Source organism: Rhamphochromis sp. 'chilingali' (assembly GCF_963969265.1).
Source record: "Rhamphochromis sp. 'chilingali' genome assembly, chromosome: 3".
In the NCBI taxonomy this organism is placed as follows: Eukaryota; Metazoa; Chordata; class Actinopteri; order Cichliformes; family Cichlidae; genus Rhamphochromis; species Rhamphochromis sp. 'chilingali'.
This window is the reverse complement of record NC_137931.1, coordinates 16,731,869-16,759,751: the sequence shown is the minus strand read 5'-3', so window position 1 is coordinate 16,759,751 and position 27,883 is coordinate 16,731,869. Positions and strand designations below refer to the sequence as shown.

General features: G+C 41.4%; 1 long non-coding RNA gene across 1 annotated transcript; it reads right to left on the bottom strand.

Annotated features, from left to right (window-relative positions):
• Window positions 1-670: 670 nt before the first annotated feature.
• On the bottom strand, window positions 671-27,545 carry LOC308394454. Its single transcript, XR_013971217.1, has 3 exons — window positions 27,359-27,545; window positions 5,312-5,375; window positions 671-4,326 (listed from the first exon to the last, which is right to left on the bottom strand). It is a non-coding gene; the product is annotated as an uncharacterized lncRNA (long non-coding RNA).
• Window positions 27,546-27,883: the final 338 nt, after the last annotated feature.

Here is a 27,883-nt window from a genome sequence, read left to right as displayed (position 1 = left end):
TGTATATAACAACTAATGCTCCATCAGACAAACACCCAAAAAGTCCCTCTGCTATTTTCTGAATCACATTACAGCAACTTTTTAGTTAACACGTGAACCCTCGCATCCCTGGAAAATGTGCCAAATACAAATGGGTCGGCTGTTTTCTCGGTAATGCGCATGATTAATTTTGATGTCAGTTTGATTTATTTCACACCGTGACCGGGCACCCACAAAGTACTCAGAGTTCTTCATTTTTTTTTCTGACAATTTACTTAGAAATCAATTTGGCTCCAATATGGAGCACAGAAATGTGACTGAACCCATTTCTTTTGCATTGGAAACAAAACACAACAAACAAATGTGTCAGTTTTACATAAAGATGGATGTAGTGTTGAATTTTAGGGTTTTTGTTTTTTGTGAAATGGGAACTTCCACCCATCTATCCATCTGAATGCAGTTAAGGCTTAAAGTTAGAGGGCATGGCCGCATAGACTGGCAGGTGAATGCTGAAGTAGGTGGCTATAGTCGAGTCAGTCGAGTCAAAGTTTATTTCTACAGCACATCTTAAACAATATCAGTTGACCACAGTGCTATACAAGTTATACAAATTATGCACCAACAGTCTCAAAAGCAACAATAAATATACAGTAAAAATCAAATAAAACAAAATAAAAGTAATTAAGATACCATGCTCAACTAGACCCAAAAATAAACAAGCATAAATAGGTTTTTAAAAGACTGAGAGATCGACAACTCTAATGTAAAAAGCTAAGTAGTTTCAAAGTTAAGGAGCCACTACTAAAAAGGCTCTATCGGCTCTGCTCTAGGAATATCCAAGAGCAGCTGGTTCATAGACCTCTGTGCTTGGGAAGGATTGTAGGATTTCAAACGTTTTAAGGGGGCACCAAACCTTTTTAAATTGGATCCTGAAGTGGGTTGGAAGCCAGTATAAGAAGGCCAATAGAGGTATGATGTGATCATAACATTTCTGCCGGCAACACCTAGCAACAGTCTAGACTAGAGGTAATAAAAGCATGAATTAAGCTCTCCAAGTCATGTGGCGGGTGGCTAAGTTTTCACCTTGGTTGAAAGAAGTTGGTCTTGACAGCGGAGCTAATATTAAAGCTCAGACGAAAATCACACCAAGGTTCTTTGCAATTTCTGCTTTGCTTTTTCTTCAGATTGAGGTAGTGATTTGAGTCACTAAATCTGGTGAAGGTTTTGGCAAATACTGCTGCTATCTCTTTGACTGAGCCTTTTTTTGCCGCTTGTCCAAATACAGCCATTGTGGCTCCAAAACAACACCATGGTGTTGGCCAAAGCAGTAATGTTGCCTCTATTGCAGAGATGGAGCGCAGAAGCCATATTGATCATGATCATTGTCTCTGACTCACATAGGTAGACATGTCCATCTTTTATGTACAGTTTTTGTCTCTACTAGAGATGGACCGATCCGATATTACGTATCGTATCGGTCCGATACTGACCTAAATTACTGGATCGGATATCGGAGAAAAATAAAAAATGTAATCCGATCCATTAAATATCACGAAAGCACCTCACAAAACTTGCAACACGCCGTAACTCACCTCAGAACGTTAGCACGTCGGAGCAGTATGCATCACGTGATAGAGCGGCTGTGGCATGCGGGACCTGTCGGTGGTCTGGATAGCATGTGGAGCTTCGCTAGCAACCCGGCATTTCATCTCCGACAAAGTTATCCCCGAGAGAAGTAAAGCAAGTGTGTAAGTCCATCTCTGAATGTTTGTAAAGCATTCCTGCGTTAAGCTTAACAAGCGATATATGGAGCGACTGCCTCTTCTTGCTGCTACTTCAATCATGAAACTGCTTAATGATCAGCTGATCGGCTTTTCTGTCGCGAGTCCATCTCTCTGGTTTGTTTTTGGCCCACTTTGCACCAGAAAGAGGAAACCAGCGGCTAAACAACAGCAGCACGTTTAAGCTTGATCAGCTGTTGTTAGAATTTATTTATTATTACTTTCTACTCGAGGATCTTTTTCTACGTAGCTGACGCTGGTAACTGTGCAGGGGCGGATCTAGCAAAGTTTAGCCAGGGGGGCCGATAGGGCATTAACAGGGAAAAGGGGGCACAAAGACATACTTTTCTTTCTTATTCTCATTTAAAATGTCTAGCTTTTAATAAATAATTATCCGAATCTTACACCGAAAGTTTTAATTTGATGTAAAATGAATAGAAGTCAATTACTGTATATAGTAACTATTAAGTCTAATATATATACCCTAGTAAGCTATAGTACTTTTTCCTTTGGGAAGGTACCATCTGTACAGTCTGCAATTTTGTTGAAGAAAGATGTTGAATCTATTTAATATTTCTTGAAAAATAATTGATTTCTGTGCATTTTTTTTCACACTGCATCAAATTAAGGTTGATTACGTTGATTAAGCATCATGAGGTGGAGCGTGAGGGGTGGTTCCCTATTTTTTATTTATTTATTTTTGTTGTTGCTGGGAGTTGGAACCCTATTAGTTAGGTTGCTTAATATTTACGCTAAGTACTCTTTAAAATACCAGAATAGGGAGGATGGTGTAGGTTTAAGTTTATTAGATTGATCAGTATTGCTGAACTATAAATATTTTTTTTTTTGCATATAGGTATAACAGAATAGCTTTAGTGTAGTTGTTGTTTTAAACTTGAGTATGAACTTATACAAAATGCAGCAAGATATTTTTAAAAAAACAGTTTTATTGATTAAAACACACTATATCGGATTCATATCGGTATCGGCAGATATCCAAATTTATGATATCGGTATCGGTATCGGACATAAAAAAGTGGTATCGTGCCATCTCTAGTCTCTACAGAGAAATTTCACCCTGTCCTCTGGAAAGATTGGATAAATCTTTTAACAAACATGAACTACCTCAAACTTTTGCACAGTACAGCATATACGCAATGATATAAAAAAAGGAAACAGAATGAAACTGGTACGGCTTAACAAGATACACAAATTCAATTGAAATCTGTAAGGAAATAATATATAGCTGCTATGTCTTATAATAATAGATTTATTATAAAGTTACAGAAAAGGTTAATCTTCAAAGTGCTGCTCTTCATACATACAAACAAATCACCCACATGGACTGAAACTTGTTACAGAAACATGACAGCATGTATAATTATATCAGCATAATTAAAAATATGATTATATTAAATATACACTTTGGGGAAGTCTTTAGCTATCACTAATACTTTTAAAAGAAAACTTGGTACATCACGCTAGCTGTTTCCCTCTCCCTCAAACTTTTTTGATGACTGTTATGGCGATAACAGTTTTTCTGTGTTCTGCTGTGGTAAAATGTGGGTTTTCCTTAATTTGCAAACCACTGCCACTGTCTTTATTTACATTTATCACAGCATACAAACTTTTTTAGAATTGGGGTTGTGGCTAAATGGTAGCCTGTTGCTCAAATCACAGAAAAACAAAGTTTACCAAATGTTTGATAGTCATTTGCAGATATCTTGCAGGACCAAGGAACAAGACAGGATTGCAACTGTTATACACAGTTTTATTGATCAGCGCAGATGTGATTTTGTGTCTTTGAGTCCTTAGTCTTTTTACTAATTAGGAACCTAAACAGAATATCTATTACCAAGTTGAAAAAACAAGGGAAAGGAAGAGCCAGAGTGGCAGCATCCAGGTGGTTAAGGATGGCCTCTAGTGAAAGTAATCACCAAGAGTCCTTTGAAGCAGGAGTGGTTCAGGGGCAGGGTCAGACAAGCCAAAGACTAGAAGATGTAGCTACGTGAAAAAGCCTGTAACTAGACTTCCTGTGTAGCACACGGGCTGATTGTGTTTGTGACACCATATTGCTGTTTCACAACTTCTTTCACTGTATGTTGTAGACAGCGGGAACAAATGACTGATAGGATTGCATAGTTGGAGGACTAACTCTCAGCATTTTCTAAAATAATCATCCATTCTCTAAAATAAAGCTCTTTTACAGTAAAAGTAAAATTTTATTAACTTTTTCCCCAGAAGTGAGCATTTTATGTTTGGAACAAAAACCTCTCATAAGCCCTTTCCTGTATTTCCTCACCTCGGTGCTCACGGCGAATAAGCTCTATTCTTGTCTGTCTCAGGAAGCCTCTCCACGTAGAAAGCGCGGAGCGGTCTCTTGGCAACTGGCACATTATTCTATTCTATTAGAGGCTGCAGAATTAATAATTATGGCGTTTAATCTGAAGCATGGCCAGTGTCCAGCCTGGCTCCCTCCACGCTGGCTGCGCTGCAAAGCCTTTACGTCTTCTCAGCGGGGTCAGCTCGCGTCTCCGGTGCAGCTCCCTTTATGGAATATCAGCAGCTGGAGGGGGAAAAAGAAAACAATGAGGAAAGAGCAGGTTCTTGCTGAGAATCCAAATAAAACAATTTGCACATAACCAGGGACCTTGACTGAAATCCTCGTGAGCTGGGAGCTAATTAAAATTGGGACCTTGCACAAAAGGGATCATAAACAATGTTTATCCCCTTTTGCTCTACCTGGCGTTCCTTCTTCTTTCTCTATCTCGCCTCTTTGTCTTTGTCTGCATTCACACCAGTTTATACTGTATGACTCTCGGGGGAGTCCAGCACAGAAAAAGAGAAAGATTTACTGATTTTTACTCTGACAAATTGGCTTAGTGGCTTACAGCAGCAACAACTGCACTCTTTGTGCTGTTGCCGCAGGGCTTTCAATCAGATGTAAATGCTCAGCACATTGACATGTCATAATTAGTGTCACAAGTTGGAGCTTCAGTATTTCGGGTTGTCTGCATGGCGCTTTGACTTACCGGATATGCATAAATTGCTGTGTTTACCACACTCTGGACCCCCACCCCACCTACCCACCCCTCCCCAAAAAATGCTGTGACACATTAAAACTTGTAAGGACTTTATTTTTGGAGTTGAGGGGGACTTCTGAAGTTATTTCCGCTATGGGTTTTCAAACACTTTGAAGAAAATTAATCACTACAGTAGCAGCAGAAGCATAAAAATGGGTCGGCTGATACAACATCGACCAACGGCTTTGGGAGAAATATTAGAGCTTTTTTTTTCTCCTTCTGCATAATTCAGGCCGAGACTGGTTGCACTTTGCCAAAAGAGTCTGACGTTTGATGAATGCCTCGATCGAGCCAGTCGATCAAGCTGAATCCAGGTACATGGGAGAGGTGCTGAGGCTTTGCTTTAGGAAATCCTTAAGATGAATAAACGACATAATAGACATGGCATGGGCAGACATTAATATTCATTAGTGTTGTTTAGATAATGTGTACCCTGCTAGGTCACAGGTGATGTTGAAATGTGTTTACCTTTAAGATATGGAGCTGTCAGCCAGAGCGGCAGTGGGTGAGCAGGAAGCAGTTCGCCGGGTTGCTGAAGGACATTTGCAGAGGATAAACAGCTTTTGATGGATACAGAGTTGCTGTCGGCTGGGATAGAACCTGCGACCTTTCTGATAAAGGAAGGTCTCTATGCCCACTAGGCCACCCAACTGCTTTATTACTTTTTCACACAACCAAGGTCAAAAACACGAGTGTTACATTTTCAGTCTGTGTGCATGTAAAAAACAGGTAATTTTCTTTCTTTTTTTTAATAAACTTAACTTCTGCTTATTTTTTTCTCCAAACTCTACTAGAAACTATAATTTCCCCCCACTACGGAAAATGAATAAGTCCAGGTACCTCTCCTCACTATAATTAAGTGCTTGTTTCATGTGCTTGCATCTTTTTTTTGTTGTTTGGAGTGCACCACCAGTTCCTCATTGGCACACCCAGTGCTCAGCTACTTCTGAAAAGGGTAAAAAATAAAGAGAAGCCTTTGCAGAAACATTGTGGAACTAGATATGGATTTACTTTTCATGTTTGGATTTTCAGGCTGGGGAAAAAAATACAATTCCCTCATTCGTTCCAGGGAAATCTGTAGCCAACACAGCAGGAGTCTCAGCACAGCGAGGGTCTGGCAAAACAGGTCCACTGAAAAAACAAAAAAAAGTTGGGCCAAACCAAGCAAAGTTATTGGCGTCTGATAAGGTTTTTAAACTCACCACTTGTTACTTTCTGGACTGTCTCACAGCACACCCTCTGTTTTGTCAGATGAAAACATATTGGCTACTACACTTCACTGTTCTTTCTTCAAGCTTGAGCAGTTTTAAATAAAACCAATCCTCGTCGCTCTACTCTCTCTTCTAATTTCAGGAAAAATGCCATAATAATTACAACATGATTTTATATTCAGTCTAACTTTATTCAAGTCTCATTTAAATGTGGACAATAGTAGATCAACTTGAATAAGCTAACACTGGGGTTACAGTTTAAAAATATTGACTGCCACTGGTTACCCTCAGCTTCCTTGCTGCTGCACTGGTGAAAATCCTACGTTGCGTAATTCTTGGGTGTCCACGCCGTGCACCCTCTTGGCAAAGTGATGACAAAAAAGGCAAACAAGTTGAAACTGTAACAGGACAGCAATTAGTCTCTTACTTGACACTTTTCTCACTGTAATCCCTGGCTTTTGCTGCCAAGAGAGAAGCACAGCATACATGACCCCAGTCGCTCTCCCCAACTTGCCCCATATAGATTTTTGTTTAGGAGATCTTGCCATCACATTTAAACACAGTACCCTTTGGAATATTTTAACCTGTGAAGAAATGTTCTGAAGAGGCCACAATCTGTAATCACCTGGCTGAGAAATTTGGGATTATACTTTCCATGTCCATGAGGATCTGCTAGGGCAGGGGTCAGCAACCTTTAAGACCCAAAGAGCCATTTGGACCCGGTTTCCACACAAAAGAAAACACTGGGAGCCACAAATACTTTTTGACACCTAAAATGAAGATAGCACTGTATATATTGTTTTTTACCTTTATACTTTGTGTGAACAACTAAGGTGTGTTGCTTATGAAATCCATGAAGTGCTATAGAGAAAATCACATTTTATTTGTGTAATTAACACATTTTGAACTCTTAAAGAAATATAACAAAAGGAAAGCTGAACTAAAATGATCCATGTAGCAAGCAAAAACTGTTGTGAGCCGCCACCCTCATATCACGTTTGGGCTTTTGGAGCCTTGACCTGACTTTTAAAAAAATAATTGGAAAAAAAGCACTATGCTGCTGAAATATGAAAAATAGATATTTGCAAATTTCTGCCTAAATATGTATTTTACCAGGTTAATGTGTGTGGCGGGGCGTGGTCTGCAGCCGCTGCAGGGGAGGCGGACACACCTGAGCGGCACCCGCAATCACGCCTCGCCGCCTTAACGTCTGTGCTATCTATGCTGTTGTGTTGTTGTCAGTGTTGGTCAAGTTACTTGAAAAAAGTAATCAGTAACTAATTACTGATTACTTCCCCAAAAAGTAATCCTGTTACTTTACTGATTACTTATTTTCAAAAGTAATTAATTACTTAGTTACTTTTTAAAAACACGATTTACAACCTGAATAGGTGATAAAGCGATAGATCTTTCAGCCCAATTCTACTTTTTCTACATAATCCATCATACAAAATGTAATCAAATGGAAAAGTCCCTTTTTAAAACTTGTTTTATTAGTTTTAATCTTCTAACTTTATGCATCAAGCAAAAATTTAATTATATGCAACATTCTCTGACTGGAAGAAATTTGTTTAATATTTAAACCTATTTTCTGCACATTCCAGCACATAAAATATTTTTTTTGTGTGTGTGTTTACACTCACTCTTTCAAATAGATGTAAGTAAAGCACAGCAGAAACTAAATAAAGTCAAACACTCAGCGGTCCTTTTGCTCTATTTTCACCTGTAAAGCAGGAGTGGGGTAGGCGGAGGTTTACCCTGGTGCAGGTGTGCCGCAGCGGTCAGTTGAAGAATCCGCGAGTTTCTCTGTGAATTTCCCATTATGTCGTAGCGCACTCGGTGTTTGGAAGTTTGGGGGGGGGGGGTTTTCGGTGTAAAAAGAAGTTTTCTTCCCATGCACAATGGACACTAATGTTTTTGTCACTTTTTATGGAATCAAACTTAAAGTAAGGTCAGTACTTCCACGCTTTAAACGCTGCATGCTCATACTCTCTCTGCACTCGATATATTATCCATTGTTGCTCTGCACACAGCTGTTTTCACCAATGACTGTAGAAAAAAGATGGACGACGCGACACCGCCTCCTACCATTGTGCAAAAATGAAGCCAAACTATCCCACTTGTGGAGGCTGCCATCTTGCAAATTTCGAGCCAGAGTCTGCGCAGTAGTGACTTGAGGTGGAGTGACTGTGTAACACTCCCGCCCACACACCCGCTGGACTCAGTGTTGCCAACTTAGCGACTTTGTCGCTATATTTAGCGAGTTTTCAGACCCCTTAGCGACTTTTTTTTTTTAAAAAGACGTGAAAGCGCGTATCGCTTTTACTCTCAACAAGCAGCGGGTGCTGCAATGCAGTCAGTTCTTCTTTTACTCTTTTACTCTTATGCTGTTTTGTGAATCACAAGGTTTAAAACTACTTATAAGCACACACACACAAAGTAACTCCACCAGAGTGCCTATTTCGGGTCACTTTTGCCGGTCCAAGCCCGGGTAAAGGAGCAGGGTTGGAATTGTGACATTAAAAAAAACAATAATTGCTAAAAGAAATTTAATTTGTAGTTCTAAATAAATTCTAAATGCATTTAGGACGTTTTTTACTCACTTTATGTCTCTTCCACGATGTTATTTCTCTCTCCAACAACATAGGTCACAATTACATTAGCATGACCAATTATGCAAATTAGGCGATGACGTCATTTAGCGACTTCTAGCAACTTTTAGGACAGCCAATAGCGATTTTCCTTACTGAGGAGTTGGCAACACTGGCTGGACGTGACCGCAAACACGCCCCCCTACACTTTTTACGTAGCACCTGTGGTTCGAGTTTTTTGCCGGTTTACCGCGACTGACGACTCGTTTAATTAAGGTAAATACAACCATGTCACTGTTATAAAAAAAGACACACAGTTTATCATCTTATAGTTCTAAAATCGCTCTGTTGTTAATTCGTTTGCTACATTAGCCGCTAGCATACGCACTGTGTTGGAGGCTTGTTGCTAACTAGTTAGCGATGCTACACACCTGCTACGCTTAATAGTCTTTAACACTTATGTTTTTTTATCCATTTTTAGACAGCGATGAGATCAGCTGCACACTCCACAGAGGCCCAGAGTTACTGTTAATATCAAAAATATAATGCTGTCCTTTGAGATTTTAACATAAGACTGTGAGTGTAATGGATCTAAAACTGTTTAAATCTCTAGTCTACAGCCTGGTAACATGGAAACTTTAAAAACAGCAGCAGAACGTTTCAGTAGTGTAGTCTAATGTGTTCTTTTCATTTAATAATAATCCATATTATGTATAACAGCTACATTCACCCTGGAGAGAAACTAGTGAGGGAGACCATCAGAACCAAGCTGGGTTTCTGGGTCCAGAGGGTTGGAGAAACTTCTTCCTTTTCTTTCATCACAGCTGTCCTGTGCCAGAAGTTCTGCTGACCCACTGAAAGAGGCTTCATTTAAGAAACACCAGGAACACTGAAGCTCATCGCATTGATCAAGCAGGACTCATGATCTTCGCCAGCAGCTCCCTCACAGGGAAATCTTCAGAGTTCCTCTGTAGGCCCGCCCCAGGAGATGGATAAACCCAGCATTTCATGAACACTGTGATGAGACCTTTGGTTTGTGTAATGTTATAAATACTTGGATACTCCCCAGAGGCTCCGGACTTTTACATAAAGATATTATATTCAGTCCTGTAGAAAGTTATATATTTAAAAATATGTGATCCTCTCTGGTTACTGTCACAGGGTGGAAAGGGACAAGTTATCTAAGTTTTTTTACTATGCATGTTTTGCTGCGTTTTACCTTTTTAATATTTTAATATTGTACATTGGGTTATTTTTATGAGTTTTACTGCATGTTTTAATGGTATTTATTTGGTGACTTGTCCTGGAAAGACTCCGCCCCTACCTGATAATAAACTGATCACACCTGCGAGAGATCCCAGAGAGGCCAATAAGAGGGCCTGGCAGACTAAAGGAAGGAGTTCGACCGAGAGGCTTGAGAGACGGCCAGGAGTAAGTGGTGCCAGGTGGCGGCGCCTGCAAGCCGAAGGGGCTGGTGGAGCTGGGCGTTAGGAGACATGACCAGCGACTGGGGACGCGCCACCACCAGCGACTAGGGACGCGCAGCGGGCAGTCAGACGGCAATAACGACAAGAGCCAGCTTGTGCACTGCGGGAGAGCAGAAGCAGTGATGTTGTGTTTTATTGATTTTTATTGTGTTATCCCTTGGCCAAGGTTGTTTTAATTCATTTTACATTTTTAACTATTTAAATATAATAAATTATATTTTTAATCTTACAGTTTAAATTGTGTGCTTTCCCTTGGCGGCTCCACTGCTCTGCCCGTTTTGAGGAAGGTTTCCTTCCTTTTAAAAACACAAAACATCTTGGAAATAAAATCAGCCTTTCCGCTCCGTTACATTACTCTGGTATGAATAACTCTGCATCACTTTATGGTAAATAACACACTATGTGTAAAAAAAACTGTGAAAAAATTCCAGATGACAAGTTTGTAGTTCAACATACAAGTGACGACCTTTGACCTTCATCAGGTTTTATTTAATTGTGTTAGAGAAAATCTCATATGCTCTTCATGCAGCTGAGTACATCAAGTGTTTAAAACAGAAGCTGTGCAGGTCTGAGATACAAACTGAGGTCCTGTTAATGCTGATATATAGTGACACAGTTACATGAGTGATTAATCCTTTTGTTTTTTTGTCTTTAACTTTATCAATAAAACAGCTGCAGCTTTCACTACAGCACGTGTGGTACTTTAACCTTTGCACTGTTTTCATCAGTTCATTTTACAGTTAACATGTGAACATGTTGGATGATCTGTCTGCTGTCACTCAATGGAGCTGAGGTCTGAATCTGAGGGCAGCTCCTGTAATCACAAAGACAACAGAACCATCAAACTCAGATATAAATTTTATCCCTCAATATTGAAATAAAGCTGATTCTTCTGTCCTCACACACTCAGGATCTGAAGTTCTTCTCTTACATTTTTTTCAGTATTACAGTACACTACAGTACTTTAAACCATAGTTCCGGATTAATGAGGAGTTACTGAAGTACAAGCTTTTAAAAAAAATGTTACTGTCTTTACAGATGTGGCAAGAGACTGAAAACATGCTGTTGTTTGCACATATTTAATAATCAGCTCTGCACAGGAGCTGAAGCAGGGTGCAGCCTGCTGCTTTTACAGTATAATACTTGTAATAAAAGTACAGTAACAGTAATTAGTGACTGAGCAGCCCGGAGCGTTTCTCTTGATTTCTTTAGTAAATTCATTCCCCTGCACGGATTAGCTAAACGAACCCTGACAGCCGAGTGCTCATTTTAGCTAGCTAGGTCTCAGGAGCTAGCTAAGGACGGTAGTTACGGATTAGCTTACAAACACGTTTAACTTACCGAAAAAGTGCAGCGGGGCCTCGGGTCCTTCTGTCGGGTAGTCCAGTTTACTGAAGAACACCTCAGGCTAAAACACTCGGTCGTGTTTTCGTAACGTAAACGCTGGCCCTCCTCTCAGAGCCTACGCTCTATCTGCTATTTCCGGACAGAGATACGCAAGTTTCTCCGCGACTGCAGCTGCCAGTCAAAGCTGTTATAATGACGTTTCACCCCAATTTAACATCACCGCGGTAGGAATTAGAATCAAACTTATGGGAAAGGAGACCTCTCGGACATCAATCAGCATGATGAGAACTATTGATAACAAAAGAAAGAATCTTTGGAAAAAAATTATCTAAGGAGCCAGGAGGAGAATTTATTTTAGTCAGACCCAAGTCCCATCCGCCAACATGGAGGAGGCGGGGTTTATGACCTATACTGCAGCCAGACACCAGGGGGCGATAGAGACGTTTTAGCTTCATTTTTGGGGAGCTGTCGCGTCGTCCATGTTTTCTACAGTCAATGGTTTTCACGAACGTCGCACTTGCTTACGTCACTGTTATGAGACATTCTCGCAAAAACATCACGGTTTTAGTAACACAGTAACGCAGCGTTCCTACGGGAAAGTAACGGTAATCTAATTACCGTTTTTGCAATAGCAATCCCTTACTTTACTCGTTACTTGAAAAAAGTAATCAGATTACAGTAACGCGTGTTGTTGGTATATGTCGGGCTGTGAGCTGAAAACCTACAGCCGGCTGTGTGCGTAAAGCAGCCGTGTGTGAAAAGTGGTCAATAAAGAGATGCTGAAAAGCATGTTCATGGAAACATCGTCGGGTCTGCCGTGGTATGTTTACAATGGGACTGCTGCTCCTGAACCTCTGCGCACAGCGTCTGCAAATCGGGGCTGTACGAAGTCACTTTCATCTTTACGCAGGACTGTAAGCTGTCATCTGTGAGACGTGAGCGGTGTTTGTTTTTAACATAGTTCATGGTGGAGAACAGCTGCTGACATAATGTGGATCCGAAGATCCATAAATGGCCTACCTGGGGTTGAAAGTCTCGATAAATGCACGGCATTTAGGCGGGTATACCGGCTTCCGTAAGTGTGATGCTTATTTTGAGCAATGAAAAATAGTAGAATATAATTTTATTTTTACATTTCATCCATCCATCCATCCATTCACTTCCGCTTATCCTTTTCAGGGTCGCGGGGGGCGCTGGAGCCTATCCCAGCTGTCATAGGGCGAGAGGCGGGGTACACCCTTATAGCCAGTCTGTCGCAAAGCTATAATTTTATTTTTATATTTCAATATTACAATAATCTTCCAATTTAGAACTACAAGTTAAAAAAGAACTAACATAAATAAAATACACTTCAGCTAAATACTTCTAATTTATTTTCCCAAACCACGCGGAGCCGCACTATAAGGACTAAAGAGCCGCAGGTTGCCGACCCCTGTGCTAGGGTCTTGACTCCACTGCAATTTGACCTCAACTTTGTTACATGGTGCCATTTGTGAGATATAATGGGGTGCTAATGGTTTGCTAAGGACAGTTAGCTCTAGTCTGTTAGCCCTAACCCTAACTACACACGTACCCCAGACAGTGGATGCTATATCAGTATAACAGGATCGACTACTGGGCCATTGAGTCTCCACTCTCCAGGTATCCATATTCACAACGGAGTACAACTGAAGCCTAGGGATCTCAGTATAACCACCACATTTGTCCCTTCACACACCACCAGTGACATCATTATACACCCATTTCTGCTCCAGGTATTTTGCAATATTTTCTTGAACGATAGGTATCACCACTCCTGGTATCTCCTGGTACAGGAGGAGAAGAAGTCAAAATCTGGAGTAAAGAAAGAGTTTTTTCTTTTTAAACTGTTGCAAAAGCTTCCTCGGTTTAATCTGTGATAATCTGTGTTTAATTTCTGAGCATCTGTATTGATATATCATTTAAATGATATATCAATAAATTACTTCAGCACTAAGCAGGAGAGGAACTACCAGACCCCCGTCATCAACGAGTGCCCAGTGGAGAGAGTGGACAGCTTCAAATACCTCGGAGTTCACATCACGCAGGACCTGTCATGGTCCTGTCACATCAACACCGTGGTGAAAAAGGCCCGACAGCGTCTCTACCACCTCAGACGCTTGAGAGACTTCCAACTGCCCTCCAAGGTGCTCAGGAACTTTTACTCGTGCACCATAGAGAGCATCCTGGCGGGAAACATCTTAACCTGGTTCGGGAACAGCACCATGCAGGACAGACGAGCTCTACAGAGGGTTGTGCGGTCAGCTGAGCGCACCATCCGCTCCGAGCTCCCTGACCTGCACTCAATCTACAGCAGGCGGTGCTGGACCAAGGCCAGGAAGATCGTGAAGGACCTCAGCCATCCCAACAACAGACTGTTCTCTCTGTTGAGGTCAGGAAAGCGATTCCGCTCCCTGAAGACCAACACAGAGAGACTGAGGAGGAGCTTCTTCCCGCAGGCGATACGGTCTCTCAATCACACCACCACACAGTACTGACCCACACATATGGTTCTTACACACACACTGGACTTTCTGGACTTTGGTTTTGCACAACACTGGTCACTATATTCTTCATTTCCGGTTAATACTTGTACAGCTGCTGTTATTGTGTATATATTTATTTATATTTAGATTTCTTCATACATTCTTATATAGTTCTATATTGTGTATTGTGTATTTTGTTGTACAGTTATTTTATTTTCAACTTTAATTTATATATTTATCTTTATCTTATTCTTCCCAGTTAAATTTACCTTTCATTCTAATTTGTGTTGTACAGTTATTTCATTTTTAACCTTAATTTATATTTTATTCCTTCCTAGTTAAATTTACCCTTTTTAATTTTTCATATTTATTTCCTATCTTATTCATAGCCTTTTCCTTTTTTGTTCTCTTTAGGTCACGAGCAGTTGTCCAAGCATTTCACTACATATCGTACTGTGTATGACTGTGTACGTGACAAATAAAATTTGAATTTTGAATTTGAAATGGTGAAGTGTCCAGCAGAAACAGTAGCTTGCGACTGCAGAGTTTATGTTAATTTAACATCAGCTTTGTAATTTGCAAGTCATAATGGGGTCCTAAGTTGCTACCATCACTCTTGACTCCAGTACTCTACAGAAAAAGGACGGTTAGCTCTACGTATTATCATTAGCATAAAAGGACACCTTGTATTTATCTCAAATTGAGAGAATCTGATGTCCTGATATGTCTTGTACATCTGGCTTTTACCTGCTCATTTCCAGCACTGGCTTAAAGGAAGACCACACAACAAGCGAATTGCAGTAATGTTGTGCCAAGAGTCCAGAGAAAGTCGACACTCACTGAACCCAACGATGGGCAAAATAACTGGTGGCTTGTGAAGTGAGCGGGTACCAAGATAAGCTTTTTTTACCTTGAAGGCAAGCAACTTTAGAAACTACCAGTGAGAGTGAAGGATGGTGTTGATCGGTGATACGTGATTGGTCAGGTTAGAGAATTGCCCAGACAACTGGAGCAGGGAACGACTGCTAGCGCCAAACAATGTGAGATAAGCTAATCACTTCCTGTGTGAAAACTCCTTAAATGTTGGAATTGGATAGGAATTCAGAGCAGCATTTTTGGGGGGAAACAACCAGAGGAGTCCCCTCCTGCTGGCCATCAAAAAGCACTTTTCAGGACACAGACAGACAGTTGGATATGTTAGGCTTAGCAAACTTTGCTAAAGATATCCCACTGTAGCAAAACTGTCAGAGTTGCACATACAAAAAAATGTTTTTTCATATTTTGTCATTAACAGTAATTATAATTAGAGTGGTATAATTCAGTCTGCAAAGAATTACTCTACTTCGAATTTGCACCTGTCAGTATAGACACATGGTGAAATGTCCTGAACTATAGCGTGTCATTAAAAATAGTGGGCTTTTTTAGCCGTACCACACAACGTTCGCCCTACTCGCCAGACAGAACTCCCTGCAATTTCATCCTCTTACACAAAATACAATTCAGAATGAAAGGATGGTGTTCTGACGTAGTAAAGGAGGATCCAGTCCACACCATAGAGGCACAAATGGTCATAACAGAACTCCCAGTGAGGAATCTAAAAGTAGCTGCAGTGCTGAAATTGGTGCCCCGTGGGAGGGCTTTGAAGTTTCTGATTTTTACGAGCAAACTTGTGAAACTTAATGATCGTATCACCTTGCCTTGGATTCCTGTCATCATCGAGCACAAAATGAAGCCTGCAAATATTAAAAAAGAAGCTCACATCTCCTGTACCCCATGTATTTTCAAAGACATTTTAACCAAAGATATGAGCTGCACATGCATGCTATGCATGGTGATTAATCATATCTTTTATCCTAGCTACCTTAGGTGCAGGTGCTAATTATTTAGAAACTCCCTGATGCAATATCTATATCTAGATAGAGGCCAATAAAAGTCAGTCTATTAATTAGATTTTTATTTAAATGTCTTCCCTGTGTGGTATGATGACAGATCTACAAGTAGAGAGAGAGGTTTAAAAATGACCGTCGGTGGCTATTCCAACAGATTCTACCCTACCTGGTGCTGCACCACTGTAATGAGACACCCAGCGAGAAAGGGAGGCAGCTGGGAGAAAGAGAGCGTAGAGCAATCTTCCACTGAGCCAAAGATCTCAGCAGCACCCTGAGAGGCTTTGCTTCTTCTGATGCTTATTAATCCCGAGAATGAAACGAGGTTAACAGCTCTGAGTGGTTCAGAAACAGCCATCAGCGGTGCGGCGTGATTTTGATTCGCCAATACTGGAGACTCTTGAGTTTTTACAGTTTCTGAGAGACTTGAAAGGCAAGATGGCGATGATTTTAGAGGAAAATGTGCAATTTCTTTTAAATTGACTGACAGAAGCAGATTGCATTAAAAAAAAATACAAGTTCTTGGTGGGCAAAATCGCCGCAGTGCAAAAAGTCTCATTGAAAAGAAACAAAACGATCAAGAGAGGATTTTCTTTCTTCTTCCGCAGGTGTGTTTGGAACCTGATTGTGCTAATTTAGTTCTTTTTTTGTGCTTTGCATGTCTTCTTTGGTGTATTTTCAGCTGTTAAAATGTCATTTTTCTTTCTTTTTAACTTGAGCTTTAAAGTTCATGTACCACCTTGGATAAAACAAAGCACTCCCAGTTTTGAAGTGTATTTCTACATCTGCACAATCATTAGAGAAAAGCTGGGGTTTTTTTAAAGCCACATCAAAGAGAAGTCTTCCAAAATAATAAAAGATTTTGCTCATCATCTGCTCTCATCGTCTTGGCAATGAGAGAGGTTTTGTGGTATGCTCTGCTTGGCAATGATGAAGACTGATGGTGTTTTGTTTTCTCAGCAGAGTAAACATCAAACTGTACGAAAAACAAGGGCACAGATAATTAAACTTAAAATGAATCCCAATTCCTGTTTTAGGAAGTGAAGTAATTAGTGCAAAGGTTCAAAATGCATGTCTGCATTAAAATAAAGTTGATGTATTTAGAATATTGAATCAGTATTATGTGCGGTTTGCTGAATGTGTCATCACTTCTTATCCTCCTCTCTTTAATTGTGCCCGTTAATCCAATCTACTTGTCATGGTCAACTCTGGGTTTATGTGTAAAAAAATTATATTCAGGGTGTCAGAGTATGTTTCATGCTTTATTTTTATGCTCCAGTACGTCTTTGGTTATTTGTTTTGTTTCTTAATGCATGACATTAAGGGGAATTTCGCTCATCCAGGCGTGTCACTAACACGGCACACATTTACTGCTTCGGTAATTTGCATTTCATCCCTCTTAGATTTCTATCTGCATGACGGAAATGAAGGCCCATAATTTTATGGCTCATACATATCACTTTCTGGCCTAATCAGATTGTACAGTATGAAACATATTGAGATGTATTTTTCTGTTTTGGTTTGGTGGAGGCAGAGCTGTAGTGATTCTGCAATCAAAGCATTGTTCACTCGAGCATGTGTTCTTGGGGTCCTTCCAAACTGGCTGTTTAGTTTCAGTCATACAAGCCACAAGACCGGTATTCCCTGCTGGCGAGAGGATTGTTGAACCAATAAACCCACTTGACGGACAATGCAAATATAAAATGAAGATGGGTTTCCTTCAGAGTAAAAGAGTAAAACTTTGAGGGTAAAAACGATCTGATTTGTAATGTAGTTGCAAACTGCAAGCAATTTTGGCAATCTGCTAGTTTTCAGGTTTTCAGGTAGAAGGTTTTCAGTGCAGTTCTGTATACCTCCTTGCAACCGCCCACCAACTAGTCAAATAACTTACTGACTAGCACCACCAGTTTGTTGACAGAGACTTTAGCAATCAGTTTAATGCAGCATAATGCAAAGACTGATCAGCCCGTCAGATAATGAACCTTTTTCCTAAGCAGGGTTGCCAACCAGTCTGAAAGTGAGCTGAGGCCTGTTTGAGACCTTAAATCTGTTTTATTCAGGATATTTGGCTTTATTTATGACATGGACTTGAAATGAAAAAAGAGATATAAACACCGAGTCTGAAAAGTGCTTTATAATAACCAGGAATAATTCTAAGAGGTGACTCTAGTGGCTGTTAAATAACCCAATAAACACTTTCCTAATTAACTTGGAGACTCAATTCACTATTTTGTAGTCTTAGTTTATTGGATGTGTAACTTACAGTTGTGTAAAATATTCTTCAGTGTGGCCTACCTTGACATTGACAAGTCACTATAGAATGAGTACTATAGGCACCCAGCAAACATGCCCACTTGGGGCTCCATGTGGGGCCACAGTCAGCAAGCCCACCCACTGGGCACGAGTACTGAAGTCAAATGTAAGTTGCACAGTGCATGGCCCAACTGGTGGCACTGGGCACCAGTTGGTGGCATACAGAGATTTGACGGGTCTTTACACCAGAAGCCCCAAGCTTAAACCAGGGCCTTTAAATTGCTAGGCAAATGTATACATGGCACTTTGAAACAATTAGCTAAAAAAAATCAAGTTATTCTGTTGCAGTAACTTGAATATCATCTGATAAATTTGACCTCTGTAGTTCTTTTGACGTATTACAAGATCCAGTAAGACTTTGATTTTACTCTGGGATGGAATCAATCGCCTGCTTCATACTTCTGACGGTCTATTAAAACATGTTCATATATAATATTATGTATAACAAGGTGTTTCCTTATTGTACATATTGTGCCAGGAAATGTTTGTCAGCAGGCCAAACATTTCTCCCACAGGGACTCCAAGTGTCCAAGTGGGTGCACCCACACAGGCAGTTGTGCCCTTTGGGGCCCCTGTATGAGTTTTCTATGGGGAAGCCCACAGAAAACCCTGCCCGATCACTTACCCATTCTTCTCATTTTTAAATTGCTGCCATTTCTTTCTGTAAACATTCAGCTCATCACTTTCCCAGGAAATCTTTCCAAGTAATGACTTGAGAGCACTTAGAAGAGCTAATTGAATTAGCTTCATCGTGCAATCAGCAGTGAAGTGTAGAAAAACAGAAATTTTTTAAAATAATGATGCAACGGATTATTACTTGAAGACTGACCCTCTTTAGGGAGAACTGCTTCCAGAAGGGTAATGAAATCACTGGAACTGCAGATGAAGTTATCAGACATTAATTATAGATCCTGCCGTCTTCATGGACGTAGGAGGTGGTTCAGCAGCCCAAGATGGGCTTGTTTCATCCTGGAAAATGTTCAAGGACCTCTTAGAAGTCTTTTATAGGCTGCAAGTGGCCCCCAAGCGGGACTTTGAGTACCACTGATCTACAGTACCATGTGTCAGCGAGACCATCTGAGCACATAATTAACTCGAGGAGTTGGCCCTGCTCGCTTGCCCGTGATGGCAAGACTACAAAACTTTTCTTCAGTGCATGTTTGCATAGCGATAAGGAAGATTTTATTGAAGGTGTGATGCAGCCTTGCCCACAGAATACACAGGTAGTTTCTGCTCACACCAGAATCACACATAACAAATGCAGAGCAGCGGATTACTGGAGCTGAAGGCAATATTGCATACGCTCTCCTCCCACCCACCCTACGTCCGAATCCAGGAACACGTAAGTGAAATGGGGGTCACTGCACTTCTCTCTACTCACACAAAGTTCCCTTCTGTAAGCGTGCATAAGTGGGCGTGTGTGTGTGGGATGGAGATGAATGAAAATGCGAGGCGGGAAAATCTCTTTGCTATTTATATTTTCTTTTCAAAATCTTGGAGCAGCTTTCTCTTCCACTTTCAAGGTTGGTACAGCCTGGAAACACGGCGCCTGTTGCATTTGTGCTCATTCAGCTGCTCTATACTATTTTTTATGGACAACAACAACAGCTAACCATCATGGCAAACAACCACTAACTGCAGTGTGCACACTGTCCCCCTGTAGCATTTGATGGAAGGCGCAGGGCCCAGGCTGCTTTTTTGAGAAACACCGCAACAGGCAGATGGTGATATTTGTTACGTGAATGATGCTTGGGGGCGGGGGGTGATATAGTGGCCAAGAAATATGAGCGCTCAGGTTTCTGCCCCATTGGCTGAGAGGAACATTTCCCCACAGACTCACAATTAGTTTGCTGGCCTCTTCCACCAGTTAGGTGTGATTCTCCCCCTGCAGCTGTTTGTCACCACCGCGTAAAGTATTGCCTTCCAGTTGCTAGCTGCTGCACCGAAATGCATCACACGCCAAGTTTGTCAGTTGGGGAAAATATGAGCACACTCGCTGCCCGTGCACACACGGCTCCTGAGCGTTGCGACACCTTAAGCCGGCCTCGCCTGCCCACGCAAGACAAAGGCAGCTTCTTCCACAACGAGTCGTCAAATTTGCATAGAAATTGAATCTAGATCGGTAGATGGGGCCCTCACAAATGCTCCTCCTCCCTCATCCACCCTGCTTTCTGTGTCAAACACAAATAAACTCATATACAGAGTCTGCTCCTTTAAGGTCCAATCACTTCAGAACAATGAGCCCTCCTCGAGGAAGTCAGAGGCGAGGACATGATGAGAAAAATGAGGACATGAGGACGACTCGACGTGTTTACCAAAAAAAAAGGTGAGTGGCAACAAGAGAGGATTTGCAATGCAGAAGTCTTCTGTATGGCATTTTAATATTCCCTTTAATATATCTGTCATTTACATGCCTTTGGAGCTCCAGCAATCTCCAGTTGTTTTATATTCATTTATTGATTATATAACTGGTTGTTTACAGTTTACGAGCCCTTAACAACACATATTCTTTCTGCATTGTGGAGACCGAACAGAGGAGCACATCAGCAAGTCAATATTGTTTGTCATTGCTGTTCAAAATGGCTACTAGTGACATGGAAATTCATATTGACTGCTTTCAACCAAGCTTAAAGTTTGTTTAAGCCACGCTGTAAAAAACAGTTGTTTAATGTTGTATAGGAGCGTGCGGTTTTCTATGGAACATTAGATAAAGGGCTGTGTGCTCAGCCTGGCCATATTCACTCTGACACAGTCATGAAGTTTGCGGATGATACCACAGTGGTGTCTCTCGTATCGGATAATGATGAGAGAGGATGTACCAACACTTGACAAAGTGGTGCTTAGACAACAAGCTCGTCCTGAACACCTGCAATCCACAATGACCTCTTTGGTCATGCTGGAGGTCCAGAAAGACAGAACACGCTCCTCTCCTCATACACGGGGAGGCAATAGAGGGTGTGGACCGAGCTAAGATCCTGTCGTACTTCCAGATACATACGGAGAAAGAGTTAATGCCTAAAATAATTTAATATAAAAAAAGAAGTGGAATTTATTCAATACATCTCTTTTTTTAATATATGATAACAAATGCTGCTGTACTAAATGAAATCTGTCTTTGGGCTGTGAAACCACTTTAAGAAGCATACATTTTAAAGTAGATAGTGAAAAAAAATGTATTTTTCTGTCATTTAATTGTTTGTTTATTTATTAATTGTTGCATTACTTTTTTACTTTGGTGACATGTGGGGGGGAGCTCTTTATGGTAAAAATGGCCTGTATTTGTATAGCGCTTTATCAGTAGAAGAAGCTGCAAAACCTGTAAAAATACACTTGCAAGCACAAAATGTATGCTCTGCTTCACATTTGCACAGATTGGAGCCTTTGGCAGCCCAATTCTGGCCCCTGGGCTTTATGTTTGACACTGCTGCTCTACTGCATTTTGCTGTCATTTATGGTCACGCTAGTTCCTTTGTCTTTTCTCCCCACTGCTGCCTCCATCTTTGTGTAAGTAGGCGTGGAGCACAGTAGGGATAACAGAAGAGAGCATTGTGTGACAACTTAGCTTGTAATTCATCTAAAAAAAGGTGGACCAAACCCAAAACATCTGTGTAGCAGAAGACCCCATTACCCCTGTGGTGGAGACTGAGCCGGACAGCAAGCAAACAAACACAAAACTGTGTGCTCCAGTGGTGCTTGACCAGTGTTACCAGAGTGCACTCAACTTGGATAACAACTCAAGTGTTTTCAACTGAGCATACAGTAGATGAGGCGGCATTAATTGCGACGTTTCTTTAGGTGTGTGTGTGTGTGTGTGTGTGTGTGTGTGTGTGTGTGTGTGTGTGTGTGTGTGTGTGTGTGTGTGTTCGTTCTCAGGCCCCAGCGCACCAAGTTGATTAGAAAACACACAGTTGGTGCACCAATTAATCCACCTGGCACGGCTCTCTGAACTACTCTGCCCCACCTGACTTCCTGCAGCTGAGCTAAAACCACACCTGCTACCTAATCTAGAAGTCTGATAGCAGGGAAGCTAGTCCTGGGCCCTGTATTATGAAATGTATTAAAATACGCAGTGTATCCTTCTGTTATCTGGCTTAACACTGGCAATCAGGATAAGTGGTCACACAAAGCTGATTATTAGCACACTAAGCTAACCCGGGGTTTCCCCTGCACGTTTGCAAGGGGTGATTGGGGTGGTGCTGGCAGCATCGGACCGATCACAGTTATGAATAAGTGTACTGTCAGCAGAGCAGATGATTTCACAAAAGAAGAAAAATGGGGAAAAAATGAAGAGGTTAACCACATTATAGACTGAATGTAACACAGATGCTGCAGACGAAGCAGTGGTGTGAGTGTGTCTGAGAAGAAAAGGCAGTGTACTGCATGAACGTGTGAGCACTGTACATGCGTTGGTCAGTAAGATTAAATATTAATAAAGTCTGAGCTATTTGGAGCCAGGAAGGAAAGACAGCAAAACAAAAACAAACAAAAAATGCAGACTGTAAGTTAATGGACTTATGAATATCACAACTCTATGATTAAGACACGGGAGAATCTGATAGTGTTTCTATTCTTTCAGCCCCAGCCCTGGTGGTGTTTAAGGGTCTGAGTAATGAAGGCTGAGTCTATGTGCAAATTTGGTTACAAAGTACAAACGGGTACTCTATTTTACGAATGTATATTAATACTTTACAACTATTTTATTGCTGGTTAAGTTATATTGAAGCATCTATATTTCTCAGTGATGCTAATCAGGGGGGAAAGGTTTTAAATGACACACTCCTGCAAAAAATAAAGGAATTTAGAACACATATCAGATCTCAATGGGGGGAAAAGTCATGCTGGAGAGCTATACTCATATGGGCTGTATAATGTGTAAGAAACAAATGGATCACCTACACAGGACTGAATGTAAAGATACCGCAAAAATCTAAGTGAAAAATCATCACTGACCCACCATGAAACCAGTCATGCTGAATGATACAGGCAGAATAACATTTTCCACAGCTTCTCACAGGACACCAGTGGCAGACCTGCTTATTCTGTTATTCTATGGCAAATGCCAATTGGGCTCCACGGTGCCAGCCAGTGAGCAGTGGGCCCACTAGAGGACATCGGGCCCTCTGGCCACCCTCATGAAGTTTGTTTCTGGTTGCTTGGTCAGAGACATTCAGACCAGTGTCCTGCTGGAGATAATTTTTTAGCTCTCCTGTGGCTCTCCTCATCCTTTTGCCCAAAAGAAGCTGATATCGGTCCTACTGATGGAGTAAGGACTTTCTATGGCCTTGTTCCGTGGCAGCACCATAGAAGCGCCATCCTACAGCATTCCCATTGTGTCAATATACAGTTTGGGTCAATGAAAGGAAAAACATACTATGGGCTAGATCGGTCAGTAAGCTAACCAGCTCAGTATGCAGCCTTTCATTTCCCTCACATCAATATTCCTGTCCTTGTTTTGTATTCCAGTACTTTCAGATAAAGTTCATGGAGGACTGAGTAGTTGCTTAGTGTGTGTGTGTGTGTGTGTGTGGGGGGGGGGGGGGGGGGGGGGGGGTTTCAACTTTTGAAACTACTACATTCGTCACACAGAACTGACAAGATTCTCCCAGCTAATGCAGGAAAAAAAGCACGACACAAAGTGTTTCATCCTCCTGTAAACCTGTCTGAAGCCACCCTGAACATTTAATACTTCTTCCTCTGTACTGAAAAGGGTGTTTTGGAGGGAAGCTGACAAATGTCAGAGGTTGATAGCTAAACGGTGGGCCGAGTAGCGGGGGGTCTGGAGAAACAAAGCAAGAGAAAATGGCATTCTGTTGTGGAGACACTCAGCTATAGTGACAGCTACCACAGTGCGCATCATACGCTAATGGCAGGCTGCCTTGATGCAGGTGTCTGAACCTAAAGAGCACCTTTCAGTCACATCGGCGTGTGAGAGATCGGTCCGTTAAGAGTTGGGGGGGGGGAGCAGATGGAAAGTTTTCCTCTCGCCTCGTGAATGTCGTGTGTGTGATTAGGAATGTCAGCACGGCTATTTTAGGCTGACATCTTCAGAAAAGAACTCATCAGCCTTTTGCGCCGTGATGTACGAGCGAGGAGCAGAAATTGTCCCGGTGTCAGGGAAACCTGACAAATGTCTCGCAGAGAGGAAAATCAGCCGGCTCGAGAAACTTTATGGAACATTATCTGCCAAGGACAGTTTGTTTTTGCAGTAAGGTGATGATGTACAGCTTTTGCACATCAAGCTTAGGCGTGCGTTCCTCTGGTCGTCAGGCTAAGCTGAATCTGATCCTGGTTAGATGTGATAATGGGCTGTAAAGCCCTTTCTTTCTTTTTTCTCTCTTTTTTTTTGCAACACTATGCACAAATGCCCAAACAACAACTTTTAGGCGCATCAGACAGTCATAAATAATGACTCCACGTTGTTTTCCTGCATGTACCGCATGTGAAACATGACGCAGTGATGAAACATGTCACATCTTCTCCTTTGTGAATTGTTTCCCACAAGTACCCCTCGAAGGCCTAATTGAAAGTGGCACACGGTTTGATTTGTATTCATGAACGAGCCGTGCAGCTGTTGCCGCTCTCTTGTCAAGCTGTTGCCGTTGCTGTTCATGCAAACTTCACATCGGCTGTTTGGACGGACAACAGGAAGTGCCTTCCGTTTCCTTGGGAAACGCTTTACATTGCTGTTTAATTGCTAAACTGTGTCGACATCATTCAGGAAGTATCGAGAGTATTCTCTACAACCGGTTGAGTTAATTGTGCATGGGTGTATGTAATTTAACTGTTCTAAATATGTGAAAGTATGACTTAGCCTGAGCGATTAAATTTCACTAAGGAGGGCCTGACACGCAGCATGGCGACTGCAGTTGCTCCGAGTGGCTGAACACGCTGTAATAGGCTCCTAAATAAAAGAACAGTAATAAAAAAAAGGAAACCTTTTATTTGCCACTGAAAGAACAACCTGTGCTATACAGTATCCACTCCAGAGCACAGGCTTTTGAATAAACCATTAAAAAAAAAATCACAGGTTTGTGACAGCTGAGCTTGGCAGTTATAGGACCGTGTGTGTCTCCGATTCAGCTCTGTTTCCCTCTATCGTTTTAATTAGTGGTAGACTGTGATTTTGCTCTTATGTGACTTGGACTCTGAATACAATCCCGTAGAGCTGCCACTTAAGTGTTTCCTGGAGTGCAAAATCCACATTATGCGTTTGACAAAAGACAAGGAATGCTGTCTTTGTGGAGACTAAATGCCCTGTCTCATTATTTATGCACTTGCCTTATTGAAATCCGGAGAACTTTTACTGCAGGAGACGAGGGGGACATGCCGGAGAGGGCAGGCACTCGCCTGCCATAATGGCCTATATAAAGGTAAGTTAACAGCGGGAGATGTTTTACAGCCAGTTGAAGTGAAGAATATAAGGAGCAAATCTCATAGACCTCATGGCTTTGTGCGAACCCTTAAAATTTTACAGCCTATGAGTAGAAGTGCCATGGATGTAGCCCATAGTACGAAGCAGGGTTGATGTGAATTCTCTCCAAAAAATGGATGGCTTCCAGCGCTTTGAGCAAATTCATCCCGTGCTCCTCTGCAAACGAGCCGCCATGTTAACACTATTGACATTAGCGATGTAGGCATACTGGGCTGTGGAGAGGACAGCTGAGTGTGTGCCGTCGTCCCCGCGGCAGTATTCAGCGTTTGTCTCCGTGACCCAGAACTACCTACTGACAAAAGTGCCACCTCATTTCAATGCTAATGTGCCGTTATGGGTATTTTCAAAGCGTTGCTGCTGTTTATTATGATTCAGCTTACCTCAGAGGCGCTGGTTAATCCTGTAGATCCCTGCAGAGCTGCTCTGTACCAAGGGGTCATAGAGATAGTGTTTAAATAGACTCTGTTTAACGTATTATTCCAAGGGGACGACCACAGGTCTGTAAACAGCTGACAGTTTTGCAGTTTCTTCCATTTTTCCTGCACATTTAGTGTTCACAAAAGAGGCAAAGATTACAGAACTGAATGTTTCTTTATTTCTGGTGTAGCACAAAGCATCTCTGAGCTCTGCACCTCGTTTGCAGTCATAACCTGGAGGCTCACACTGAGCTGTCGCCGACATTGGCTCTTTGTGGATTTGAATCAGCAAAATCAAATGTGGTCACTGTGTAATAGAGGAGAAAACAATTTCCAGTGCTCTCCAGCTGTTCACTTTAATAGACAGCTACTAGAAAATGTATGTAGCTGTTTACATACCAACAACTGTCTTGAGAATCAGAAAGAGATGCAACATTGAAATGGTAGCAACTGATTCTCAGCAGTGACTTTTACAGTGTCAGCCACCAGGAGGAGAGTTATAGACCCTGTGACATCTAAGCACGCTAGTCAAGTACCCCAACCCAATTCTATGTTCCATTTAATTCAGTTTTATTTTGTTTACATAGCAACAATTAACAACAACAATTGACTCAAGGTGCTTTATGCCCGACAATATTGGAGAAAAGGATATATTTCTAATATGCAAGGACTTGGTGAATGTGGGAAAAATGGACTACTACATAGAGAGAGAAGGTAAAATTCAATGATATGCAGTAGTGGCAAGACTAGGACGAAGTGTTCAGTGCATCATGAAAAGTTCCCCACACCCTAAGGGAGGGTTCAGGGTCACCTGATCCACGGAAAGTTTTGTATCTAATCCTAAAGGTAGAGAGGGTGTCTTTCTTCTGAATCCAAACTGGGAGAGGTTTCCACAGAAAAGAGGCCTGAAAGCCAAACCCTCTGCCTCCCATTCTACTTTTAAAAACTCGAGGAACCACACAAGCCTGCGATTAGAGAGCAAAGTGGTCTATTACGATGATATGAAACAGGGTCCTTGAAAATATTGGAGGGCATAAACCGGTCCGTGGCGCAAAAAAGGTTGGAGACCGCTGATTAAGAGGACCCGAGGGAAGCTCGGAAAGCTAAGCAGAAGTTATTTGGAGAGGAGAGGGACTGCCGTTGGTTGAAAAGAGAGGTAAAAAAAACTTCAGTGGTGTTGCACACTATTTTATATTATTTTTTAAAGTCATTGTTAACCCTTTAAAGCCGGTCAGAGCAGCACGCTCCGTTTTGTGTAACTATTTTTAAATCCCTGTAGAACACGAACCCTGTAAGCTAACGCAATAAACCAGAGGAGTTGTACTCACATCTCATGCCATCAGCTTGTCCTCGGTCACAGTTTCCTTCCACACAAAGCTTTGCAAAAATTGCATAAAAAGCGCTTGCAGGAACAAAAACATAATATTCCAGAAACAGCTTTGCCGGTCCGATCAGCTGTTCGTAACACTTCCCACAGTGAAACAGAGGTCAGTGCGAACTATCGCATGTCCGCCATTTCCTGGCCGAAACCGGAAGTGACGTCATTTTCGCGGAAATTGTAGTTTTTTACTTGTAGCCTTAAAAGCCTATACTGGTCATGTTTGACTTTTCTGAATAGTTTCTGGGATGCTTGGAACTCAAATTGCACTGCTGGAAATAGTTTATTTTGATGCACCTGCGGTTTTCTTTGCAAATTTGCATCATAGGATTGTTTTTTTTGTTTTTCCTGCAGTATATAAAAATTGGTGTATCTCCAAAATAAAACTATGAAGACACTCAAAATAAATTTCCTGTTGTTGTAAACTATTTTTTGCAACTTTTTTGTATTCACAGTTTTGCGGGATAAACCTCTT